The 11,573-nt window shown below is 34.3% G+C and overlaps 1 pseudogene; it reads right to left on the bottom strand.

Moving 5' to 3' along the window:
• Nucleotides 1–204: 204 nt before the first annotated feature.
• On the bottom strand, nucleotides 205–811 carry LOC116899481 (annotated as a pseudogene).
• Nucleotides 812–11,573: the final 10,762 nt, after the last annotated feature.

Here is an 11,573-nt window from a genome sequence, read left to right as displayed (position 1 = left end):
AGCTCAAATACAATTTATGATATGCTTCCATAACTCCACCATTTTAAAGTACTATTGTTTTGATACTAGGTCCAATATTTATCATGCTTTCCATTTTAAGACAATGGTGACTTTTTTTCAATATATAAGTCTTTTATTGTCCCCAAGGAGCTCAAATTGAACTGGTGATCAGGATTGTCTTTCTGAAGCTTGAAGACTGAGATTTCACTCATTAGCCTGCTGCACAGTTCCCTTCTCAGACAGATAGATGCCCTCTAAAAATTTTCTGATGTCCTTGTTTTTGACTGTTGTGGCTTGCTGAATCTGAGCTGCTGAATTTGAAACAAGTTCAATATAATTTCCTTCAAGGATTAATTCATACTTCTGCACTTGAGAGGAGACAGAACAAACAACACCTATCCTCATCTGAACCCTGCAGATGTATTTTTCACCCAAGAATTTTCAGATTTCAACCACAGACCTATTCTCTTGAATAACGACCTTGATGGGGAAATGAGCATTCACAGACCTCATCTTGTACCATAAGCCGAGTGTAAACCCCTTGATCTTGTTCTGAGCATGACCACAGATGATTCTGACAATGGTCATTTCCTTTCTGTTACCCTACCAATTTGTCAATTTGGAGCCTTTTTCCCCCAAAAAGACTCAGCTCTACATTGATGTGACTGAATGTCCTCTGCAGAGTTCCTCTGAGGCCCTTCACAATGACTTTGAGCCCCTTCAGAGTGATGTTGACATTTTCTGGAATGTCGACAGTCTGATTGCTGAGAATGGTCTTTCTTCTCGCAGAAGATGGGGCAATGAGCGACATGAAGAAAGAAAGAAAGAAAGGAAGAAAGAAAGAGAGAGAGAGAGAGAGAGAGAGAGAGAGAGAGAGAGAGAGAGAGAAAGAAAGAAAGAAATCCCATTTCTGCTGGGTAACTATAATAAGTCGCAAGGTAAATATATTTACAGTTTTGTACTATATTTATAACATTATAATAAAATTACAACATTTCTCCATTCTCTTTTACCATCTAAGCCCTTTATATACTCTTATTTTACTCTTATTTCATTATTTTCATTCCATGTATGCCTATTTATATACCTATACAGTCCTAATATATATCCTGCTCAGTTTGTATACTATCTATATGTATGTTGTCAGGGCTGACCACTGGGTATTTGGTAACCCATCCCTTTGCTCTTCTCTGGGGAAAATTATTGCTCTCAGTACTCCTTTGATGCCTGTAGTTCTTTGGGTTTGTTGAGGCCTCAAGAATTGCTCTTGTCCATGCTGGCAGGAATTTCATTGGTGTCCATGTTTAGCTGAAGTTTGGGTACTCATTGTTGATGAAACGATGTGGGTGTAGCTTCTGATATTACCAGTCATTCTTATCAGTGAACTAATACTCTGACTGTTACGTTCTTTCTGTACCTCCTTCTGGAAGTTCCATGAGCCTTTTGTGAAGAAATATTTTGTGGATATATCTCTTGGGATTGAGCTCCACAGTTTACATTTTCATTGGTTTATGTTTCAATTTTAAATTTTTAACAAAATTCAAAACACTTCCATGGACAATTTTACTACTCATTAACATTTAAAGTTCATCTCATTCACAGCCACAGCAAAGTTTTCTTTCTTTGCTTTTTATATAATAGTTATTGTAACTGAGCTGAGTATCCTTTTCAGTTTTAATTTGTGTTGCCCTGATATTTGTAACCTTGACTGTTCTGTCATGTGTCTTTTGTTGTCTTTGTAGATATGTTTTTTTTCTTGTGGCTTTGTATTTGTAAATCAGATTTTTAATTCATATATATATATATATATATATATATATATATATATAGTCTTGACTTTCATCAAAAAGTGTGGATACAAGCTTTGGTCCTGTTAAAAGTGCTTTCATTTCTCTCCTCTCTATAAATTGCTTCCTTTATAAGACCAGTACAACAAAGAGATACTTGTCCCCTCACAATTATTCCTGTAACACACCAGCCAATGTTCAGAATCAACTTAGTGACCATCCCTGGATAAATAAACTAAAAGAGTTACATGATTAAATACATTTAGACATTAAAAATAATTTTTTCATATGTAGCCACATAAATAAAAATGAATGAACTCTGTTATGTAAAATAAACCAGGCACAGATACAGATAGACAGTTACATTAATATGTGATATGTGGAATCTAAAATATTGATTCCACAGATATAATGTATTATGTGGTTATCAACTATTATTGGTAAAACAAAGAGATGATGCAAATACAGGGGTAAATTGTACAAAGTTATACTTAGGGAGGGAGATTACATTCTAATTTTATGTTTCATAATAAAGCGAAGTTAATCTGTAATATGTTTCTCTATGTTTTTAAAATAGAAGAGGGAATATTGAATGTTCTTACCTCCAAAAGGATAAATGTTAGAGGTGATTAGTAAGCTTAATAAGGCCATCATTCATATATAATGAATATATATCATCCAATTATATGTATTTATTTTGCAGTTGAGCATATGCATGGAGTTTTTGATTGAGACTTTGGGAAATTCAGTGTTGATGTCCCAGTGAGTTTTCAGACCCTGTTCAGCTTAAGCTAAGTAAACCTTCTATGCCCAGGAGGAGACCTTCTGTTTACATAGAAGAGTTTTCTGGCCAATCATTGTGAGTGTGGACCCGATGGTCTGATGTTCTCCTCTAGCAATAAGTAGTGATATAGTTGCCAATATGAGTCTATGATTCATCCGTAACTAAAGAAGTAATGGTGATGATGGCAGATATAGGACAGATAGTCCACAGGCACGTTGCAGAGATGGGTAGAGTTGTCTGTAGAGGACTAGTGTCCCTCCTTGTAGAGTACCAATCCTGAAGTCATAGAAATTGATGGAGATGGCCACTGGAGTCTAATGCTTCTGTCTAGAGCAGGTAATTCAACATCAATGAGCAGAGTTAGGAGGGGTATGGGAAAGTATATGCCAGTAGTCTAAGCTTTTTGCCTAGAGATGATGATGGGTAGATAAGGGATGTCAAAATGAATGGATGGAATTTACAATTAGTGGGAAAGTCTATGGTTCCTACTAGAAAAGGAGGTCTGGAAATTGCACAGCAATAAAAGGTCAGGACACATTAATCCCAGTCAATTGAAAGGGATGGGAATCCTCCAAAGATGAAATACAAATGACTAAGAAATATTTTTGGCTAAGACCAACAAATAAATTTACACTCTCACACACACACACACACACACACACACACACACACACACGACCAAATATCAATAAATGTTGGCGTGGATGTTCTTTATCCTATTACAGAGATACTTGCTCCTGCGTGCTCATTAATGCTCTATTAACAATAGCTAGGAGATGGAAACAACCTAGATTTCCATCAGTTGAGGAATAGATAGTAGAAAGTTACATTTATACAATGGCATATCATTCAGTTATTTAATAAAAGGAACTCCACAGGAAAATTGATGGAGATATAGACAATCATTCTGACTCATGATTTCCAGAACCAGTGAAACCATAGTCATACATATTTTCTTATCTGTGGATGCTATATTTGAACTTTTAGATATATGCACTTCATTTGGGATATCTACAGAGGTCAAGGAATTATGGAAAGGGCACAGAAAAGGGCTTTCAATGGATATGGTATACAATTCTGTTTTAAAAAGCAATAGGAATTGTGGAACTATCAGGGATTAATGTGTGGGGAGGAAAAAAAATCACTGAAAAAGAGAGAAAATGGAAAGGATAAATAACATTACTTTTCAAAATTCTCATATAGAAACCTACTATTTTAGTATCTTCCTAAAATATATCTAAACACACACACACACACACACACACACACACACACACACACACGCACACACACACAAAGAGATAGAAAAATGGGGTTATTCTACAATGATGCAGCAATGCTCCTAACAGACACTAGAGACTAACAAATTAAAAGTCTAGTCCCAAAAATGTCTTTAAGTTGTTAGTCCAAGAGGTCCAAATGACCTTAAACATTACAGAAAGTGGTCAATACTCTAGATTACTGTCCAGAACTTTATAGTTAGATCTTATTGAATGAGGACATCACATAATTGAGAAAAAGAAACATGGAAGCATGAAGCTAGTCTGGGAACTTCATCCCTACCAACTAGTATTCATAGTGCTATGCATGCCAAAGAAGGAAAGAATCAATCATCAGTCTTCCCAGTTTTAAAAACTGTGACCTAAAATAATGACCAGGCAGACAAGACTTAATTATGAAATAGTGACACAATTATTATGGGAATAAACAAGCAGTTTCTGATTATTGAATTTAAGGCCCATTCCATAATATGCAACCCATACTTGATACTGTTATTAAAAAATTCCTATGATAACATGGAAATACTCAAGGGAAAAAAAGCCATGATGATCATTCTGATAATCATGGTAGTAGCCCAATTCCTGATAACTTATTGTACCAATGGATTAAAGCAGCTCTCACCCTCGTCAGAGAACCCATATTTTCTGTAGAAGTGATCAAAACAGAAACCCACAACTGGCCAAGGTTCAAGGAATAAAGACTGCAAAATGTTCAGCCACATACCATGCACACACCCCTCTAAAGGATAAGGGATCACTGTAAAGCATGGGAGGGTGAGTGCAAGATCCAGATACAATAAATACTACAAGGGAAATTGTCTTCTGGGAACAACAGGGAAAGTACAAGTATGATATCCTTCCATCTGGGAAAACTTGCACAAGAAATGTACAAACTTAAACCAGACAAAATTCCATCCTGGAAAGACTACTTAGATTTGGAATTGTGTTCCTAGCCAAGGGAATATTGGTGATTATTGGCTGCTGGTAGACAAGTGTTGTTTCTGCTATAACTGTAGCCCCTGATAATTTTGACATGCTGTGGTGGAAATCTGCACATCTAGGAAAATAGTTGCCAAGCACATATCAGTCTTGATTCTAAAACTTAAGACTATAGATTTGGATCACAAGGGAATGGGAAAGGGAATATGACTATGATGAAACACATATAAAATACTCAAAGGACAGAAAAATAATTTTCAGAAGGAGAGACATATAAACATGGGAACATTTTCTATACTTAGAAATGTTTATCTCTTATAAATATACTTTATTTTTATATATAAGAATATTCTATATGTTGTTGATAACTGAAGTAAATCTTTTCTAATCAGTTCATAAAGCAAGAAAAAATTATTTGTATTAATGCTTTACATTAAGTCCTTACATTTCCAAACAACATTACTTCCCATTAATTCAGTTTCTTTATAGAGTGAAAATGTTCTTTTTTTCCATCTTTATTAGATTGGATATTCTTATTTACATTTCATATGTTATTCCCTTTCCCAGTTTCCAGGCTAAAAATGTTCTTTTTGTGGAGCTTCTCTTTTTATTCCATTAAGTGTGAACATCAAATAATGAATTTTCATAAATTTTATGAGATAAAATTATTCTTTGATTATGATTTTGGCACCATATGTGAGAAAATTTTTCTTAACAATACCCATGGAAAAGCAATCATATGGTGTAGTTATTCTAAGTTAATTAGCATTTTCAGTATTAGGTGTGTTTGTAGATTTGTAATTATGTTATCTGGATACTCAATTATTTCCTAAATATCTCATAGCTAAATCTCAGACAGTAACAGCTTGAATATAGCTTATATCAAAGAAGCAAAAATAATTATAAAATTCCCCTTAAAACAAACAGGTAAAAATAAAAGCAAAGATATCTGCAAAAGAGCTCTAGCTTCCCTTTACATCTTTTTTAAAAAACCTGCTTAGTTATCTTGAAAGTTAGCTGTTAATTTATAACCTCAATATGATTAGTGTATAGGTCTGTCTTTTAATGAATATATTCTTTGGTTATTTTTTAGATGTATTTTTAAAGTGATTTGTCTGAATCCTCCAATATTGCCTTTCTCAAATTAAGACGGCTGAATAAAATCATATGCAGTCTTTAAGCATGGAAGATTAAATTTTGAATATTTTATGATAGAAAAAAGTTACATATTTCTTTTTTAACTTTACCAAAGTCCTATTACATTTTAAAACAGCTATCTTCTTAGTTGGTTGTCACTGACCTATTTTCGTGACACAGTTTTGAAATATTTCTTGAATTATCCTAGGATGATATGAGGTTTAAAATTTTATTATCTGTGTTCTTGCCATCGAATCTTGATGTTGATTATATATTATTAATGGTAAGCTCACACAAATACATTTGGGGAATTATTAATTATTTTAGCTCCTGATCAATCGTAAAAAAAATACAGCATCTAAATTTTGTCATAAATGTGGGTAAATCAGTCTACTTACATGAAACAGAGTGTCTTTATTCTTTAATGGTACTGAATGGTCTGGATAATCATATGTTCTCGCTATCCTTCATATATTTTCTGAGACAGGGGCAACTTTGAACATATCTGGCTTGTTCCTGGTCATCAGATCTTCATAAAAGAATGACATAAACTTCACAAACGAAACCTGAAATAGTACAGTTGATATAAAACCCATACTTTTATGTGCTGGAGCATCCCATTAGCTTCCTCCTTCTGTAATGTGAAACCTGTTTGATGTCGTATTTTGTAAAGAAAAGGGAAAAGGGAAGATGGAGAATAATTTTCAAAGAACATAGGCAAATAGAAAAGGTAAATTGAGAAGAAATCCTGTTCAAATTAAAGGTAATATGCTATCTTTAATGATCGAGTTTCACCAAAGTATTTTTTAATTTAACTTCATTTCAGTAACTCCTATTCAACCTGAATTAGCTCTACAATTACTTTGGTGAAAATTCTATGATTAAAAAAAACACAAAAACAAACAACCAAACAAAAAACAAAGGTTAATTGCACAGACTCTTTCTCAGTTAATGGTTATGAATGAACTCATTAATGAACACCTGACTCCTACACTGTGAACATGTAAAACAGTCATTTAGAGAGTAATTTGCTATAGGACACGTCTGTTTATCCTTTTTATTATTATTATTACTTTTATGGTTTTACAATTCAATTGTTGCCCCCCTCCTGGCCCACTCTCCCAGAGTTCAGTTCTAAATTCCATTCCTCCTACCCCCTGTCTCCAAAAGGATGTCCTCTCTCCCCTATACCCATACCTGATTATGTTCCCCCTTTCTCGTTCCCTCCCTCTCCCACCTAGGTCCCTCCCTCCCTCTGCTTCCCTTGATTGCTTTCTTCTTCCTCCAAATGGGATTGAAATATCCTCCCTTGGGCTCTTCTGCTGTAAACCTCCTTAAATTCTATAGATTGTATCTTTTTTTTTTTTTTTTTTTTTTTTGGCTAATATCAACTTATTGGTGAATTCATACCATTCATGTCCAGATGGGTTTGAGTTACCACCTCAGGATGATATTTTCTTCTTCCAGCCATTTGCCTGCAAAAATAATGATGTCCTCATTCTTTTTCTTCATCTTTATTAACATGGGTATTTCTTATTTACATTTCAATTGTTATTCCCTTTCCCGGTTTCCCGGCCAACATCCCCCTATTCTTAATAGCTGAGTAGTATTCCATTCTGTAAATGAACCACATTTTCTGAATCCAATCTTCCGTTTTGAAACAGCTGTTTTTTTTTTTTTTCCAGCTTCTGGTTATCACAAATAAGGATGGTATGAATTTAATGGAGCATATACCTCGGTGGTATTGTGGGGCATCTTTTGAGTATATTCCCAAGAATAGGATAACGGGGCCTTCAGATAGATCGATTTCCAGTTTTACTAGGAAGCTGTATATTGATTTCCAGAGTGGTTGTACCACATTGCAATCCTACCAGCAATGGAGGGGTGTCTCTCTTTCTTCACATCCTGTCCAGCGTATGCTATCACCTGAGGTTTTGATCTTAAGCATTCTGATGGTATAAGTCAGAATCTCAGGGTCATTATGATTTGAATTTCCCTGATGACTAAGGACTTTGAACATTTCTTTAAGGGCTTCTCGGCCATTCAAGATTCCTCTGATGTGAATTCTCTGTTTAACTCTATACCCTATTTTTTTTTTTTTCATTTAGGTTGTTTGTTTCTTTGAGGCTTAGCGATTTGAATACTTTATATACGTGGGATATTAGTCCTAGATCTGATGTAGGGTTAGTGAGGATATTTTTTTTTCCAATTTGTAGGTTGCCAATTTGTCCTATTGACTATGTCTTTTGCTTTACAGAAACTTTCTTGTTTCATGAGGTTCCATTTATCAATTCTTGTTCTTAGAGAATGAGCCATTGGACTTCTGTTCAGGAAATTTCCCCCATGCCAACAAGTTCTAGCCTCTTTCCCACTTTCTCTTCTAATAGATTCAGCATATCTGGTTTTATGTGGAGGTCCTTAATCTATTAGCACTTCTACCAATCCATGAACATGGGAGGTATCTCCATTTTCTGATGTCTCTGAATTTCTTTCTTGAGAGACTTGAAGATATTGTCATATGGATCTTTCACATTTTTGCCTAGAGTTACATATTCATATTTTATATTAATACAGTTAATATTTTATATTATTTATGAGTGTTGTGAAGGGTGTTGTTTCCCTGTTTTTCTTCAATTTATCATTTGTATAAAAAGAAGGCTTTGTTTAAATTTAACTCAGTATTGAGTTAATTTTATATCCAGCCACTTTATAGAAGTTGTTTATCAGCTACAGAAGTTCTCTAATGGAATGCTTGGGGTCTCTTATGTATATTATCATATCATCTGCAAATAGTAATACAATGACTTCTTCTTTGCCTATTTGTATCCTTTTGACCTCCTTTTGTTGTCTTATTGCTGTATCTAGAACTTCTAGTACCTACATTGAATAGATAAAGGAAGAGGGGACATCCTTGCCTGTCCCTGATTTTAGTGAGATTGCTTCAAGTATCTCTCCATTTAATTTGATTTTATACAATAATATACAGCTGTGGGTTTGCTGTATACTACTTTTCTTATGTTTAGGTCTCGGACTTGAATTCCTGATCTCTCCAGCATCTAATGAGATGATCATGTGATTTTTTCTTCGAATTTGTTCATATTATGGACTATGTTAATAAATTTTAGTATGTTAACCTTGAATCTTTGGGATGAAGCCTATTTGATCATAGTGAATGATTGTTTTGATGTATTCTTGGATTTGGTTTACTAGAATTAAATTGAGTATTTTTGTTTCAATACTCATAAGGGAAATTGATCTGATATTTTCTTTCTTTGTTGGTTTTTTGTGTGGTTCAGGTATCAGAGTAGTTGTGGCTTCACAGGATAAATTAGGTAGTGTTTTTCTGTTTCTATTTCATGGAATAGTTTAATGAGTGTTGGTATTAGTTGGTATTAGCTGTATTTTGAAGGTCTTGTAGAATTCAGTGTTAAAGCCATCTGGCCCTGGGCTTTTTGTTTGTTTGTTTGTTTGTTTGTTTGTTTTGTTTTGTTTGGGAGGTCTTTTTTTTAATGACTGCTATTTCTTTAGGGTATATTTCTGGGATATAGGACTATTTAGATAGACCTGCTCTTGAATGAACTCTGATATGTGTTAACTGTCCAAAAAAAATTGTCCATTCCATCTAGTTTTTCCAATTTTGTTGAGTATCAGCTTTTGTAGTAGGATCTGATGATTTTTTAAATTTCCTCCATTTCTGTTATGTCCTTCATTTCATTTCTTATTTTGTTAATTTGTATATAGTCCCTGTGTATTTTAATTTGTCTAGCTAGGGCATTATGATTTTCTCCAAAGTACCAGCTTTTGGGTTTTTGATTCTTTGTTTGTTCTATTTTTTTTGGTTGAATTCAGCCCTGAGTTTGACTATTTCCTTCCATCTACTCCTCTTGGATGTGCTCCTTTCTGTTCTAGGACTTTCAGGTATACTACTAAGTTGGTAGTGTAGTATCTCTCCAATTCCTTTGGAGGGCATTCAGTGCTATGCATTTTTCTATTAGCACTACTTTCATTGTGTCCCATAAGTTTGGGTATATTATGTCACCATTTTCGCTGAATTCTAGGGAGTTTTTAATTTCTTTATTTCTTTGACCAAGTTACCATTGAGTAGAGAGTTGTTCAGTTTCCATGGATATGCATTTTTTTTCTGTTGTTTGTGTTGTTTTCTCTAGTAAATTTCACCAATTCTGAAATGTATAGATTAACTTTAACATCTTCCTCCAAATGGAACATGTATTCTTACTTGATTTCATTATATCTGCAACTGATCTATAGACATAATAACTCCAGACAATTTACAGAAATCACAATTTAGTTTAAATTGTTTAGAGGTATTTCAGTGAATCAACATGTTTATTCATTAAAATGACTCCTAATTACATAAAGCTTATGATTAAAGGGGCCATGTCTCAGGATAATATTTAATCTTCATTTCTGATTTTGGCATAGCATTGTGTGGTCAGTGTGGGTGAAAGATTAAGACATGAATATGTAAATATAGTTGGAAATAATTATCAACTGGCAAAGCAACAACTTAATTCAGTTTCTTAATTCAATACTTTATATATTAAGTACTGGAAACTTAAACTATGGATGAAATATTCTTTATTTTCCAGATTCCTATACTCTAAATCTATCTGGTATGTGCTTGAATATGTGAATGTGTATGTGAGAGTATTGAATATTTTCTATTAGTCAAAATTTTCTGAAGAAGAACCAACCAAAAACTAAAGTAAAAGTCAAACATGGTGTGACTCTAAAACATATCTTTCAGCTCCAGCTTGAGTTGCAACATACAACTTCACTGCAGCCTTGTTTCTGAACATATGAGAAACACACTTCGCAGTGGCTATACCATCACACAGTGTGAGTCCAATAAATGTCACCTGAAACACTGCAGATCAGACATGAGGTCCTTAGTAAGGTAAGGGGATTTTTATGGTACAGCCAAAGGTTTTTTTTAATTTGAAATTGGTTTAATTAGAGAAAGCAAAATCTTCTCATGCTTCCCTATTATCCTTCATTTTGTAAGAGTCATGCTAGAGCATCTTGGAATACAGTTTTAAACACGGCTCAGTGGTAAAGTGGTTTACATACAAGCATGAATGGCAAAGTTAGGATGTCTAGCACTCATGTAAAGGTGTCATATAGTGGTGCACACCAGTAACACAAGAGATAGATGGCAATAGTTAGAGGTAGGTGAATCTCTGGGTTCTCATTTTTTTTTTAAGCAAAAGTTCTTATCTCAAAGAATGGGGTGGAGCAGACTGGGAAACAGCTTAGTGGATAAGAGCACTTATTCCTGCAGATAGAGAGATTTGAGTTCAATCCCTGGAACACATACACACATACACACACACACACACACACACACACACACAAAGAGAGAGAGAGAGAGAGAGAGAGAGAGAGAGAGAGAGAGTAGAAAGTAATTAAGAAAGATACATGATGTTTGCTTCTGACCTTCATACACACACAACATACTTACACACAGGCAACACAGGCACATGGGCATATAACACATACACGCACACACTTTAGATACATACACACAAGGAAAACATCTTTTAATTGCAATGTTTCTTTCTTGTTTGTGGGGTGGTCAGGATTTTTTTCATTAATGTACTTATTCACATTACACCCTAATTGAAG

This window comes from Rattus rattus, chromosome 1, assembly GCF_011064425.1.
Source record: "Rattus rattus isolate New Zealand chromosome 1, Rrattus_CSIRO_v1, whole genome shotgun sequence".
In the NCBI taxonomy this organism is placed as follows: Eukaryota; Metazoa; Chordata; class Mammalia; order Rodentia; family Muridae; genus Rattus; species Rattus rattus.
The sequence above is the reverse complement of the archived record's forward strand: the minus strand, read 5'-3'. Positions and strand labels throughout refer to the sequence as shown.